The following is a 17,183-nucleotide window of genomic DNA, read 5'->3' as shown; positions in this document are numbered from 1 at the left end:
CAGAAGTAGATGCGCAAGGGTAAGCACATGGGTGTATCAACAAATGTTAGAGCTAAGTTTCAGTTGTGTTGATTGGACACATAAATGTCTTTCTTTGCAGCATTTTCAGGTATTGTCCATTTTTGCCTCAAAACTTGAAAGTGGCTTTGTCACAGAGTGAATTGTGACAAATTATTTAATCTTGAGCATTGGGCCTTTGGGTGAGAACATTGGTTTAGTCATTGTAGGGATGCTTTATGGTCTTGATGACAGGGGTGGGAAGATAATACAGCATGTGGCTGCATTGGAGCAAGTTAAATAAATATGGCTATGATGAAACCATCCTGGGTCTCCTGGGCAGGAATATGCACTACTGCTGGTGGCATCTGCATCTCATCTTCCTCTTCCTCCTCCTCGTCTTCCACCTGCTCGCCCTCCTCATACTACTCCTCTGAAGAGGCTGTGTGCCATGCGCCTTGCTCCCTCTGCAGTTCCAATCCTCAATGCTGTGCTGTGTTGTGCAGTGCATAGCAGACAATGATGATTCTGGAGACCCTGGCTGGTGCATACTGAAGGGTTCCTCCAGATCTGTCGAGGCATTCGAAGTGCCTCTTCAGCTATTGCTTGCTATATGACACATCTGGTGGACATGTGGCTCTCATTATAACACTCCTTGGCCTCAGTACTTGGTGTCCTCAAGGGTGTCATGAGCCACATCTTCAGTGGATAGCCCTTGTCTCCAAGCAGCCAGCCGGTAAGTGTTTTGGGGGTGCAAAGAGCTGAGGTAGGGTGGACTGGCACAGCACGAAAGAGCCATGACAGCTGCCAGGGAATTTGGTGTACACATGCATAATAATCACCTTGTTATGGTTGCAGACTAGCTGCACTTTGAGGGAATGGAAACCCTTGCAGTTCACAAACACTCCTGGGTGATGTGGGAGTGCCTTCATGGTCACATGTGTGCAGTTGATGGTGCCCTGCACCTGTGGGAAGTCAGCCAGAGCCGCAAAGCCATGCACCCGCTCAGTAACACTGGCTTCATCAGTGGCAAAGTTCACATAATTAGGTGACTTGTCAAACATGGCATCGGTGACCTGTGAAATACATCTGTGGGTAGCCGACTGGGACATTCCACAAATGTATGCTGCAGATCCCTAGAAGGAGCCTCAGGCGAAGAAGTGGAGGATGGTGGTGACTTTGACAGGCACTGACAAGGAGTGTACAGCAGGTCCTCTGGGCAGCAGGTCTTGTTCCAGCAAGCTACAAATGTCTGCGATGATCTGGCATGATAGTTTGAGCCTCCTGAAGCACTTCTGCTCAGCCATGTTGAGGAAGCTCATCCTCTGCCTGTATACCCTGTGTTGTGGGTTGTCAACTCCGGCGTGCTGCAGCCCCTGTGCTGACCTCCTTTCCTGTTGGGCATCAAATCATTGAGGAGAAGGCTGCTGCTGTGGTTGTTATTGCTGCTGCTGTTGCTGCTGGTGTTGTTGGTAGTGGTGCTCATCTTCGTCCGATTATGAGGACCAAGGTGAGACAGTATAAGCGGCGCCCATGCTGATGTAATAGATGGCAGGTGAAGTACCAATCAAAGGGACAATCCCTCAATGTTCCAATACTGAGCAGCAATGTGGTGAGAGTGGCTTCCGAGGTTGCAGAAATAACCTGCAAACTCCAGAAACCTAAATCTGAGCACAGAATGGAGTCATGAACAGCCTTTCCCTTAGGCCACTTATGAGGTATAAGGTGTGTGTACTTATCTGATATTCCCAGATGTCAATTATTGCCCTCACACAATGGCCACTGAACTTCCACCTCCCCTTCACCGGCAAGGTTCCCAAGCTACGTGCTTCCCGTGCTCATGCCGTTAAATTCAAAAGCTGCAGTTAAAAAGCCTGGTAAGGTTCTGATAATAAGCATTTAATGAGTTTAATTAGGTCTCCCACCTCTCTCGATTGATTCTGTGGCACGCTGGCAAACGCGTCCGAGTTAAAGGGCGCGAGGAGACAGGATCCTGACACGTTGTATTTTTGCTACTTTTACAGCCGACCCACCTCCAAACCCGTACGCACGGCAACGGGAAAACTCTGGCCAATGTCTTCTGCAGGAAGCTGATGGAGTTCTCTGTTCCGCTGACATTAAAGGAGACAGTCTCTGAGGCACACACACCAGCTTCTCCACTGGTCCTGGGAGTAGGATTCAGCTGGAGAATAGAATTAGAAAGGTCCTTAAATCCATGAGAGAGAATCTTTCAGTCCCTCTGTGATAATGCTCTGTATACTTTGCAAACCGGTTCACAATGTCCTCTCCCTCAAAACCTGAAGTCCTTCATTCAGTGTCTCCACATTGCAATGGCTGACTGTCTAGACCTTGCATAAAGCGGGAGGTGTTTTGAAGATACTTGTACAACTACCACTTTCTGCAGGCTGCGTACAATGAGTTGGATGTTGGCACACAGCAGGTCTGTGGATTCCATTGCTATCCTAGCAATTTGTCACACATCTTGGAAGAGGTCACACAGAACCTCCAAATATGCCTGATGCTCTGCTAGCATCCTTTTGTTCTTGGCCGAACCCCTGGAATCATTATCTATTGTCTCTACAGACAATGGCTACCTTGTCTTATACCTCTGGTCAACGACATCAGGTTTCACTTCCACATTCTCTGGTTTCTTTGGCTCTGTGTGTCACCATGTGTCAATTCCTCATCTACATTATCTGTATCCCTTCAAGTGGGCGTCTCTGGGTGACTGAACGTAACAGATAGGGTAAATGACGAGGTGGGTGAGTGTTGCCAGAGGTAGAGGCGACTGCAAGGTTTTGCACTTCAGCAATCTTTTCAGCTGTCTCTTGGCTTGCAGCTTCTGGAGGAAAAAGCAAGGGTGAGGTTTCGTCATCCAGAAACTATCTGTTGATTTGATTCTGTTCCTTGAAGAGGTCATGGTATTCGAATTATCAAGGATGAAGTCATCATGGAAACTTCCTGCATATCAAGTGTTGACGTGCAGATCCTCTCATTGTTGTCACACGCTATCTGGACATTGAGAGAGTGGAAGCCCTTCCTGTTCATGTAGCTGAGTAAATGTTCTGTCGATGCCCTCAATCAAATGTTGGTACCATCTATTGCACCCTGAATCTGTAGGAAGCCAGAAACCCCATACAACTGTATGGTTCTACCCCACAGCTATCTTGGTGTAATGCTAAATGTGATGAATTAGTCTTCTCTACTGTAATGGGGCATCAGTGGCCTGACGAATGCATGCCCGTATTGCTTCCTGGCTGATGTTACATAGACACCCATGGCTGCTTGAAATAACTCTGTGCTGCAGAAATTATGGCAGTGGTCACCTTCATAGCTACTGGGAGAGCACAGTGAGCAGATCAAGGTTTGCGGACTTCCTACAACAGGTCATGGAGATTCCCTGTTGCCTCCTTGCTAAAGCCCACCCTTCTAATGCACAACTCCTCAGAAAGGGCCCCATAAGACCTGACCTGCCTGAATATTCTATGGGGGAGGGCAATACCTGGTGGGCTTCCTTAAATAGTGCCTGTCTCTCCTTAGCTCCATCCTTTCCTCCTCCTCTTCCTCGTCCATAATAATGGCATACAATTGTATGCCCATTGGGAGTGTCATTGCTGCTCCTGAGAAGCCCTAATTAGGGTGTGGGCTGGGGGATCTGAAAATCATCTGGTGCGCTGACCCTGTGAGAAGCAGTCAGTAGCAAGAGCAGGTATTTGTCATCAAAAATCCCCGCAAAATACACTTTAAAAAGCAATTCACAGCTTTAATCAGTGTTTAAACTCTCTGATTATTCAACTCCCAAACTCCTCCACTCTGCCTGTATCATGTGATCCAGGCTGTTGCTGTGCTCATGTGTCTCAGTCTAACTTACCAAGAGTGCATGATAAGTGTAAATCCAGGAGACTCGCAGCTGCTACACCACAGGCCCTCACTCTGATACATGCAAATATGGCCAGTCAGAACTCGGTGGAGAGATTGTGAGAAGACTCAAAAACCACCAAGTTACTTGGGGAAGGGTTTTAATGGCACAAGATAGGTGAAAGCAACATTCACCTGATTTTCCAGGCTCAGTAAATTTCCTGTGCCATTTATACACCACTAATGTCCTGAAAACGGTGTGAAAATTCAGTCCACTGTCTTCCATATATAGATTAAAGTGATGAGATGCAAGTTTCCTCTCACTGCTGGTCTTCCCTGAAATGAATTTGGACATTCAAATCCAATTTCAAGTTAGGCCCATAGCACAGAACTGTCACTCAACTGCATCAACACAAACCGACTGGTGTGGGAAATAAAAATGTCACAGCCATGTGGTAGAAGAGCTTTACTGAGATTGGGACTAAGGTTCATTAGTAGGGATCAGTGGACATAGATTTTAAGATAATTTGCAAAAGAACCAGAGGAAAGATGAGGTGAAATTATTTTATGCAGCAAGTTGTAATGATCTGGAATGCACTTCCGAAAAGAGTGGTGATAGCAAATTCAATAATAACTTTCAAAAGGACTTGGATATATATTTGAAAAGGAAAAATTTGCAGAACTATGGGGAAAGAGTGGGGGAGTGAGACTAATGGAATAGCTCTTTCAAAGAGCCAGCACAGGCATGATGGGCCGAATGGTCTCCTTCTATGCTGCAAGATTCTATTCTATTATATAAGAAGAGCCTTTAAAAAGTCTAACCCACTTTTCTTTGAAATCTGTGGGCCTTTTAAATCTTCTCCCACTTGCAGATCCACCAGGTTTCCATAGACATGCTGGGGATTCAGTATCCAAAATACCTACAGGCCACAAAATGGTGTGGTGCCTGTTACACTCATAATAAATGGTGAGACTGAGTACTGTGAGTAATGAGCAAGTGTGATCTTAGCTCCTTTATTAAGGTTCCAGAGTGCAGGTACATCGTGGGTGGCCTGCTTATATATTGTGCTCCTAAGGGATGCTGGGATCCCTTGGGACTCCAACAGGTGGGCCCTCTGGTGGTCAGGTGTCATGCAAGTTACAAAGGGTTAAATACATAACAGTGCCTTTCCCTAATCCCTTTTACATATGTTAATGAAACTCCTATCTGTTTCAGATGGGTGTTTCATACACCCATCCGAGAAGCAACCAGAAGATTCAATAGGGTGTCAAAACCAACACAAAACTAGTGGGATTGATTTCCACCAGCTTGCCTGACTTGCTGCCTTGTTAGCCCCCCTAATCAGGCACAAAAAAGATGGGACTTGGCTCCAAAGAATTTATAAACATATAAGCATGTTGAAATTTCCCATCTGCATCTCTGTGCTAATCATTGTTTGTCAAATTTAGTAAAGATTTTTAAGCCAATTATGGGGACTATCAATCATCAGAATTTTGCACCTAAACAGACAGGAAATGAATTACTTAACTTTATAGGAAATATTCATCAATGCTGATATATTCTTCAGAGGTATGATAGGCATGGCTTAAAAATTGGAAAGAAAAATGTTGCACTGACACAAATGTGCCATTTACTGTACAAGAGACTCTTGCCAAAACATAGAAACATAGAAACATAGAAAATAGATGCAGGAGCAGGCCATTCAGCCCTTCTAGCCTGCACCGCCATTCAATGAGTTCATGGCTGAACATGAAACTTCAGTACCCACTTCCTGCTTTCTCGCCATACCCCTTGATCCCCCGAGTAGTAAGGACTTCATCTAACTCCCTTTTGAATATATTTAGTGAATTGGCCTCAACTACTTTCTGTGGTAGAGAATTCCACAGGTTCACCACTCTCTGGGTGAAGAAGTTTCTCCTCATCTCGGTCCTAAATGGCTTACCCCTTATCCTCAGACTGTGACCCCTGGTTCTGGACTTCCCCAACATTGGGAACATTCTTCCTGCATCTAACCTGTCGAAACCCGTCAGAATTTTAAACGTTTCTATGAGGTCCCCTCTCATTCTTCTGAACTCCAGTGAATACAAGCCCAGTTGATCCAGTCTTTCTTGATAGATCAGTCCCACCATCCCGGGAATCAGTCTGGTGAATCTTCGCTGCACTCCCTCAATAGCAAGAATGTCCTTCCTCAAGTTAGGAGACCAAAACTGTACACAATACTCCAGGTGTGGCCTCACCAAGGCCCTGTACAACTGTAGCAACACCTCCCTGCCCCTGTACTCAAATCCCCTCGCAATGAAGGCCAACATGCCATTTGCTTTCTTAACCGCCTGCTGTACCTGCATGCCAACCTTCAATGACTGATGTACCATGACACCCAGGTCTCTTTTCCTAATCTGTCACCATTCAGATAATAGCCTGTCTCTCTGTTTTTACCACCAAAGTGGATAACCTCACATTTATCCACATTATACTTCATCTGCCATGCATTTGCCCACTCACCTAACCTATCCAAGTCACTCTGCAGCCTCATAGCATCCTCCTCGCAGCTCACACTGCCACCCAACTTAGTGTCATCCGCAAATTTGGAGATACTACATTTAATCCCCTCGTCTAAATCATTAATGTACAATGTAAACAGCTGGGGCCCCAGCACAGAACCTTGCGGTACCCCACGAGTCACTGCCTGCCATTCTGAAAAGTACCCATTTACTCCTACTCTTTGCTTCCTGTCTGACAACCAGTTCTCAATCCACGTCAGCACACGACCCCCAATCTCATGTGCTTTAACTTTGCAGATTAATCTCTTGTGTGGGACCTTGTCGAAAGCCTTCTGAAAGTCCAAATATACCACATCAACTGGTTCTCCTTTGTCCACTTTACTGGAAACATCCTCAAAAAATTCCAGAAGGTTTGTCAAGCATGATTTCCCTTTCACAAATCCATGCTGACTTGGACCTATCATGTCACCATTTTCCAAATGCGCTGCTATGACATCCTTAATAATTGATTCCATCATTTTACCCACTACTGAGGTCAGGCTGACCGGTCTATAATTCCCTGTTTTCTCTCTCCCTCCTTTTTTAAAAAGTGGGGTTACATTGGCTACCCTCCACTCGATAGGAACTGATCCAGAGTCAATGGAATGTTGGAAAATGACTGTCAATGCATCCGCTATTTCCAAGGCCACCTCCTTAAGTACTCTGGGATGCAGTCCATCAGGCCCTGGGAATTTATCGGCCTTCAATCCCATCAATTTCCCCAACACAATTTCCCGACTAATAAAGATTTCCCTCAGTTCCTCCTCCTTACTAGACCCTCTGACCCCTTTTATATCCGGAAGGTTGTTTGTGTCCTCCTTAGTGAATACCGAACCAAAGTACTTGTTCAATTGGTCTGCCATTTCTTTGATCCCCGTTATGACTTCCCCTGATTCTGACTGCAGGGGACCTACGTTTGTCTTTACTAACCTTTTTCTCTTTACATACCTATAGAAACTTTTGCAATCCGCCTTAATGTTCCCTGCAAGCTTCTTCTCGTACTCCATTTTCCCTGCCCTAATCAAACCCTTTGTCCTCCTCTGCTGAGTTCTAAATTTCTCCCAGTCCCCGGGTTCGCTGCTATTTCTGGCCAATTTGTATGCCACTTCCTTGGCTTTAATACTATCCCTGATTTCCCTAGATAGCCACGGTTGAGCCACCTTCCCTTTTTTATTTTTACGCCAGACAGGAATGTACAATTGTTGTAATTCATCCATGCGGTCTCTAAATGTCTGCCATTGCCCATCCACAGTCAACCCCTTAAGTATCATTCGCCAATCTATCCTAGCAAATTCACGCCTCATACCTTCAAAGTTACCCTTCTTTAAGTTCTGGACCATGGTCCCTGAATTAATTGTTTCATTCTCCATCCTAATGCAGAATTCCACCATATTATGGTCACTCTTCCCCAAGGGGCCTCGCACAATGAGGTTGCTAATTAATCCTCTCTCATTACACAACACCCAGTCTAAGATGGCCTCCCCCCTAGTTGGTTCCTCGACATATTGGTCTAGAAAACCATCCCTTATGCACTCCAGGAAATCCTTCTCCACCGTATTGCTTCCAGTTTGGCTAGCCCAATCTATGTGCATATTAAAGTCACCCATTATAACTGCTACACCTTTATTGCATGCACCCCTAATTTCCTGTTTGATGCCCTCCCAAACATCACTACTACTGTTTGGAAGTCTGTACACAACTCCCACTAACGTTTTTTGCCCTTTGGTGTTCTGCAGCTCTACCCATATAGATTCCACATCATCCAAGCTAATGTCCTTCCTAACTATTGCATTAATCTCCTCTTTAACCAGCAATGCTACCCCACCTCCTTTTCCTTTTATTCTATCCTTCCTGAATGTTGAATACCCCTGGATATTGAGTTCCCAGCCCTGATCATCCTGGAGCCACGTCTCCGTAATCCCAATCACATAATATTTGTTAACGTCTATTTGCACAGTTAATTCATCCACCTTATTGCGGATACTTCTTGCATTAAGACACAAAGTCTTCAGGCTTGTTTTTTTAACACCCTTTGTCCTTTTAGAATTTTGCTGTACAGTGGCCCTTTTTGTTCTTTGCCTTAGGTTTCTCTGCCCTCCACTTTTCCTCATCTCCTTTCTATCTTTTGCTTTTGCCTCCTTTTTGTCTCCCTCTGTCTCCCTGCATTGGTTCCCATCCCCCTGCCATATTAGTTTAACTCCTCCCCAACAGCACTAGCAAACACTCCCCCTAGGACATTGGTTCTGGTCCTGCCCAGGTGCAGACCATCCGGTTTGTACTGGTCCCACCTCCCCCAGAATGGTTCCAATGCCCCAGGAATTTGAATCCCTCCCTGCTGCACCACTGCTCAAGCCACGTATTCATCTGTGCTATCCTGCGATTCCTACTCTGACTAGCACGTGGCACTGGTAGCAATCCCGAGATTACTACTTTTGAGGTCCTACTTTTTAATTTAGCTCCTAGCTCCTTAAATTCGTTTCGTAGGACCTCATCCCTTTTTTACCTATGTCATTGGTACCAATGTGCACCACGACAACTGGCTGTTCTCCCTCCCATTTCAGAATGTCCTGCACCCACTCCGAGACATCCTTGACCCTTGCACCAGGGAGGCAACATACCATCCTGGAGTCTCGGTTGCGGCCGCAGAAACGCCTATCTATTCCCCTCACCATTGAATCCCCTATCACTATCGCGCTCCCACTCTTTTTCCTGCCCTCCTGTGCAGTACAGCCAGCCACGGTGCCATGAACTTGGCTGCTGCTGCCCTCCCCTGATGAGTCATCCCCCCCAACAGTACTCAAAGCGGTGTATCTGTTTTGCAGGGGGATGACCACAGGGCACCCCTGCACCACCTTCCTTGCACTACTCTTCCTGCTGGTCTTCCATTCCCTATCTGGCTGTAGACCCTTCTCCTGCGGTAAGACCAACTCACTACACGTGATACTCACGTCATTCTCAGCATCGTGGATGCTCCAGAGTGAATCCATCCTCAGCTCCAATTCCGCAACGCGGACCGTCAGGAGCTCGAGGCGGATACACTTCCCGCACACGTAGTCGCCAGGGACACCGGAAGTGTCCCTGAGTTCCCACATGGTACAGGAGGAGCATAACACCCGACCGAGCTCTCCTGCCATGACTTAACCCTTAGATACACTTAAATTGGCAACAACAATGTTAAAAGTTACTGCCTAATATAAAAAGAAAAAGAAAAACTACTCACCAATCACCAGCCAATCACTTGCCCCCTAGGCTGTGACGTCACCTTTCTGTTTCTTTCTACTTCTTTTTTGCCTTCTCCTTGTAGCTGCACAAGCCATGCCTCTCCAACGAACTCCCGACGCCTCTCGCGGCCTTTTATAGGCCTCCGACCCTGGACTCACGCCTCACCAACGAACTCCCGACGCCTCTCGCGGCCTTTTATAGGCCTCCGACCCCGGACTCACGCCTCACCAACGAACTCCCGACGCCTCTCGCGGCCTTTTATAGGCCTCCGACCCCGGACTCACGCCTCACCAAGGGTTGGGATAATCGTTTCTGCGTGCAAGAAGGTAATTTGAGAGATCACTAGCTGGGTTATTGCCATGTTGACCATCTGAAGAAAATGGAAAAAGGTCATAAAGAATCATTATCAATGCTTTGTCATCTGTAGATGAGATTGCTCCATCTATACAATGAATATACATCCATGGTAAGATAAACAACTGCATTTGTGATAACCATAGCATTTGTAGCTAATGCTGCTGTGGATAGCTTATTCATACAGGGCCATCATAAATAGTGGCATTGTTCTGCAATTATTTGACTGTTGCTGTGACTAACATGGGTCTGTTATCCAAGATGATCTATTGTTACGGTCACCTCATCTAGGAGAAAGATTGCAGTAACCTATAATGGATGGTGTTACTCATGTTGTAGGTGCAAATTGTCATAAGTGTGATATATTCCTTACAACATCACAAACACACACATACACAAGATGGCTCTACAGGAAGTCTACAGGAACTTGTCATCATGTGACCTTTTCAGATGACACTTTATTGTATTTACATCAGCAGTTGCATTACCACAGTAGTCCACTAGGGGGAGCTTTATATTATACTTCTCCCTCCTTAATGAAGAAGTAATCATAACAAAATAATCATCATAAATAACTGCCATGGTGATACAAAACAAAAGATATACAGGTTGAACCTCCCTTATCCAGAACCCTCAAGACTTGGCCTGTTCTGGATTAGGGATTTTTCCGGATGAGGGGTTGTCACATTAAATTGGATGTTACAGATACTGAGCAAGGGGATATAGGGGCTGGCTGGCTTGGGGCTGGGAGTGTGGTAGAGAGATCATGGGGGGAGGCGGTGGTGGATCGTGGGGTCAGGCCAGCGATTGTGGGGAGCGAGGAAAAACTTCAATTTGTTCAATTTATTCATGTCAGAGTTCTGCGCATGTGCCACCTAGTGGCTGAGAATGGTTCTGGACGAGGGGTGGTTCCGGATAAAGGAGTTCTGGATAAGGGAGGTTCAACCTGTAGACTTGTTTTGCCATATTTACAAATCAAAGTTAGCCACTGCTTTTCTGTTTCAAAGAGGATACCTTCACTCTCAAACAGAACTTACCAATCTTGGTGTCGAACTTAGATTAATTTTAGGCTGAGCCTGAGGAGAGTTTTTCCCCAAGGGCAACCCTTGATCTACATTTGGACTCTTTACAATTTCAGGCTATTTGTCTACCCGACTCAGACTCAGACTTAAATTCTGACTTTCTCTTGGACTTGTTTCTAGTACATCTGATGTAACATTTGCTATTGGTACTCGACTTGTAATAAGACTATCTGACTCATCAGAAATAATCAAATCATTCCAACTTTAAACTCCTTATCTGTAGGTAAAATATGATCAATGTGAACAAACCTAACTTTTCCATGATCAAACATCTTGACCAAATATGTGCAAGGACCACATATCATAACCACTTTAACCATTTATGATGATTGTTCTTCACTCTCACCTTCTGATTCAATTTCCTACTTCTCTCTCTTAGTCTACCTCTATCATTATTCTCTTTCTGTCTTAATTGTTTTTCTTCTACTGACTGTGCCACGTTTGGCTTTAACAACAACAACCTGGTTCATGGCTGTCATTTGAGAAACAACGCTGCTGGTGTTCTACCAGTAGTTGTATGAGGAGTATTTCAATAAGTAAGTAGAAAACTTGCTAGTCTGTGGTCCAACAACAACTGTCATTCCTTTGGACTTGGATCCAATATTTGCTTGATGAGGGCATGTTTTACAATTTGTACTGTGCACTCTGCTGCACCATTTGAAGCAGGGTGGTATGGTGGAACTTTGGTATGTTTCACACGTTTCTGCTCATGAACTGTGAAAATTCTTCTGAACAAAATTGCGGTCCATTATCAGACACAATTTCTTTTGAGCGGCCATATGAATAAAACGATCTTCACAATTGTCTACCCACTTCGAATGGCTATCAATCACAATGAACAATTGTTGTCTTTCTAGCTCAGCAATATAACATTTGCCTCACCCTGGGAGGCCATAGGCCATGGCTGTAATGGTACTGATGGTGGTTTCTTGCTTACTATTTGACATGTTGTACACTGACTAACGATGTGCTCTATATCTTTATCTAATCCTGGTCACCATAAGTGTCTGCCTGCAAAACTATTAGTCAAGCACATTCCCAGATGCTGCACATGAAGATCTCTTAACAATTTGGACCTGAACCTATTTGGAATAACTACTCTTGCACCCCACATGATACAATCTTTATCCACTGATAATTAAGTCCTATGGATGAAGTATGGATGAATATCTTTCTCTGATAGCTGGTTTGGCTAGCCATTTTCTATGTAATCATACATCTTTGCCATAATTGGGTCACGTTTGGTTGCTCTATCAATCTCTTCAGCTGTGACTGGCAGTTCATCAATGTATGAAAAATAGAATACCTCTTCCCTATTGGGTGTACCTTGTGATGAGGATGGTAACCTAGACAGAGCATCAGCATTACTGTGATTAATGTTGTACGGCTGTCTTGCTCTTTTCGCTTCGTTGCTTTAAACATCGAATTACGCACACACTCAGTTGTAGTAAATGCAGGATTGGGTCTTTTATTCAGACATTTACAATATACATCAATAAATTAGATGAAGGAATTAAATGTAATAACTCCAAGTTTGCAGATGACACTAAGCTGGGTGGCAGTGTGAGCTGTGAGGAGCAAGCTACGAGGCTGCAGGGTGACTTGGACAGATTAGGTGAGTGGGCAAATACATGGCAGATGGGTATAATGTGGATAAATGTGAGGTTATCCATTTTGTTGGTAAAAACAGGAGGACTGATTATTATCTGAATGGTGACAGATCGATAAAGGGGGAGGTGCAACGAGACCTGGGTGTCATGGTATATCAGTCATTGAAGGATGGCATACAGGTGCAGCAGGCGGTGAAGAAGGCAAATGGCACGTTGGCCTTCATAGCGAGAGGATTCGAGTATAGGATCAGGGAGGTCTTACTACAGTTGTACAGAGCCTTGAATATTGTGTACAGCTTTGGTCTAATCTGAGGAAGGACATTCTTGCTATTGAGGGAGTGCAGCGAAGTTTCACCAGACGGATCCCGGGATGACCGGACTGACATATGAAGAAAGATTGGATCGATTAGGCTTGTATTCCATGGAATTTAAAAGAATGAGAGGGGATCTCATAGAAACATATAAAATTCTGATGGGATTGGACAGGTTAGATGCAGGAAGAATGTTCCCGATGTTGGGGAAGTCCAGAACCAGGGGTCACAGTCTAAGGATAAGGGATAAGCCATTTAGGACCGAGATGTGGAGAAACTTCTTCATTCAGAAGAGTTGTGAATCTGTGGAATTCTCTACCACAGAAAGTTGTTGGGGCCAGTTCATTAGATATATTCAAAAGGGAGTTAGATGTGGCCCTCACGGCTAAAGGGAACAAAGGGTATGGAGAAACATAGAAACATAGAAAATAGGTGCAGAAGTAGGCCATTCGGCCTTTTGAGCCTGCACCATCATTCAATGAGTTCATGGTGAACATGCAATCTCAGTACCCCATTCCTGCTTTCTCGCCATACCCCTTGATCCCCCTAGTAGTAAGGACTATATCTAACTCCTTTTTGAATATATTTAGTGAATTGGCCTCAACAATTTTCTGTAGTAGAGAATTCCACAGGTTCACCACTCTCTGGGTGAAGAAGTTTCTCCTCATCTCGGTCCTAAATGGCTTACCCCTTATCCTTAGACTGTGACCCCTGGTTCTGGACTTCCCCAACATTGGGAACATTCTTCCTGCATCTAACCTGTCTAAACCCGTCAGAATTTTAAACGTTTCTATGAGATCCCCTCTCATTCTTCTGAACTCCAGTGAATACAAGCCCAGTTGATCCAGTCTTTCTTGATATGTCAGTCCCGCCATCCTGGGAATCAATCTGGTGAACCTTTGTTGCACTCCCTCAATGGGAAGAACGTCCTTCCTCAGATTAGGAGACCAAAACTGAATACAATATTCCAGGTGTGGCCTCACCAAGGCCCTGTACAACTGCAGTAAGACCTCCCTGCTCCTATACTCAAATCCTCTAGCTATGAAGGCCTTCTTTACCCCCTGCTGCACCTGCATGACAATTTTCAATGACTGATGTACCATGATACCCAAGTCTCGTTGCACCTCCCCTTTTCCTAATCTGCTGCCATTCAGATAATATTCTGCCTTCGTGTTTTTGCCACCAAAGTCACATTTATCCACATTATACTGCATCTGCCTTGCATTTGCCCACTCACGTTACCTGCCCAAGTCACCCTGCAGCCTCTTAGCATCCTCCTCATAGCTCACACCGCCACTCAGCTTAGTGTCATCTGCAAACTTGGAGATATTACTCTCAATTTCTTCATCTAAATCATTGATGTATATTGTCAATAGCTCAATGATTAAGATGAAGGAATTGAGAGTAATATCTCCAAGTTTGCAGATGACACTAAGCTGGGTGTTTCCCTTCACGAGCTCTATTGGGAGTAGAGGAATCTAGATCCTGCTCTCACCTGGTCTTCGCAAGTGTGCTTCTCCCACTCTCTGCATTACTGGAAGGTCATGGGTAATATAGCGGGGTGTTAAACATCTGCGGAACCGAAGAGGCATCTAACTGCTCTGCCTCTGTATCTAACGTTGCCACGCGAACCACACGGGTCTGAGGCTCTGAAATCAGAGAAGACAAAGGAGTTGCGGATGGGAACGGTGGGCATTCTCCCTGTCCCTTAATCCCCTTTTCAACTCTCAGACCTGGGGAATCCTCTGAATACCACCCGGTTTTATCAATTGCTGTCTCTGCTGGGAAACCTAATACCACCATCTGCTGCAGCTTAGATATTCCTTTCTCTAGATCTTGATTACGGTTCTGTTCATCAGCAAGATGCTGATCCAGCATCAGAACAATCCTGGCTGCCCCGAATGCCTGAAATCGCCAATTCTCTACTTCTTTACTCAATGCTGTTAGCTGCTTTCTCAGTTCTGAGACTTCCCTATCTCTAGCCTCAACCTCTCTAACTTTTGAATCCCCAGCATTAGACACTGCAATACTAATGTTTTTCTCTTTTTATCACTTTTTAACCCAAACACTTTAATCTTTTTTAACTGAACACTCTCCACTAAGGACTGCCATGTCTCACTCCATCCTCCTGTCATTGTTTCCTGCCCTATCCCTTAAGGTCCCCCTTTAGACTCAATCCATTCATTAAGAAATGACTGGACCTCATCTGGAATATTCCCTGATCCTCCCATTACTAACTGGAGATCCCTTTAAGTCACGACAACTAGTAGAATGTTCACCCCTCGAACTGATGTGTGGGAAACACTTCTTCGAACAACTCAGCCAACGAACTTTTGAAAATCACGTCGGGATCTTCGAACAACTCAGCCAATGAACTTTTGAAAATCACATTGGGGCCACCAATATGTTGTAAGGCTATCTTGCTCTTTTCGCTTCATTGCTTTAAATGTCGAATTACAAACACACTCAGTTGTAGTAAATGCAAGATCAGGTCTTTTATTCAGACATTCATACTATACCAACCAAGTATGAAAGTTACTGAGCCACAAAACTTCACAAGCCAACTCTCTGCTTGCAAAGGCAGCTCTCCGATTTCCGTGGCTGTTTGTGACACACCTTCCAAGATTCCAGTGTGCAGTGTCCAGTGTCTAAACACTCATCTTTATACCAAAAAAGCCTTTGAACTCTTATAGCACATTTAGACAATTAACATGCAGACGATGTAGAATTGTCCTGAAATCACAGCTAACTGCTTTCTGAATTACTATACACAAACCAGATCGTTTAACATACAGACGATGTCATCAAATAGTAACAAGGTACACTCAAATACAGACAATGACCAGCCACTTATTATCCTGAAGTCAAGTCTCACTGCCATAAATCAAATCCCATCATGGAGTACGGTAAACACACAGGTGATCAGAATGTCACATTTATATGGCTAAGTGGCTCCGATCGTCTAGCAGTCTCTTTCGATCCAAACATCCTGGTTTTAACTTCAATCTTCCAACTTTTAACCCTTTTGATTTCTCCAGACGGCACCAAAGCAAAGAGTTTCAGAAATGCAGGCTTGCGCTCCCACAATCAACATTACTTAGACCTACCCGAGAGATAATGTTGTCAGTCTGCAGTCTCCTGAGTTTGTGCTCAACCTTTTTCTTGAGTGTGTATGGTATGGGACGTGGCTTGCAGTAAACTGGTTTTACATCCTTCTGCATTCTGACACTCACATTGAAGTTTTGGATCGGACTGCCTGTTTCGCGGAACACCTTCGGATACTGCGTCATAACATCATCCTTTGATGCAAATCTCATGTCAACACGAAAAATCTAATTCCAATCCAGCTTCAGTGATCCCAACCAATTTTTACCTATCAAGGCAGGCTTGTCTCCTGACACTACTAAGAGAGGCAAACTCTGAAACTGATCCTTATATTTCACTGGTAAAATGATATGTCCTATCACAGGGATTTGCTCTCCTGAGTAGCCGCATAGCTCTATCTTCGACTTCTCCAGTGGAAAATCACTCAACTTGTTGAGATATAGCGATTTGGGTACTACGCTCACGAATGCACCAGTGCCAATTTCCATGGGTATCCTGGTTCCTGCAATGTCTACTTGGATGACGATATTTCGAAAATCGCTGTTAGATTCTGTTACGTCTTGGATAAGGAGTCAGACTAGATACTGCAAGCTCAAAGTAAGTGTGACCTTAGTCCTTTATTCCAGATCTCAGGGTGCCTCTCCAGCCTGTGAGACCTCCTTATATACAGGTCCTCCCAAGGGATTGTGGGATGCCTTGGGACTCCAGGGGATAAGCCCTCTGGTGGTTAGACATGGTAATTACAGGTTTACATAAATAACAACACTACCCCCTCCAAAGTCAATAGTGTAACTATTTAAAATGTGAGTCGATCTGGGGCCTTTCTTTCCCTGGCTGATCGTCTCAGTGCAAATGCTAGTGTTGGTGAGTTGTTTGTTGGGCCTTTGCTGGGCTGCTGTGCAGCTGGCCTTGCTGGACTGCTGGGGGTGGTGAGTCTTGCTGGGCTGCTGTGGGTGATGGATTCTGCTTTGTGGTCAACTGTTGGGTCGGTTGACACTTGTGTGTGTGTTGGAGGGTTGAAAAAGGTAGAGTCTATTGTGGGTTGGTCTGGATAGTCCGTAAAACGGAGTTTGGTTTGGTCCAAGTGATTTCTGCATGTGAGT

Source organism: Pristiophorus japonicus, chromosome 5 (genome assembly GCF_044704955.1).
Source record: "Pristiophorus japonicus isolate sPriJap1 chromosome 5, sPriJap1.hap1, whole genome shotgun sequence".
NCBI lineage: Eukaryota > Metazoa > Chordata > Chondrichthyes > Pristiophoridae > Pristiophorus > Pristiophorus japonicus.
This window is presented reverse-complemented; position numbering follows the sequence as displayed.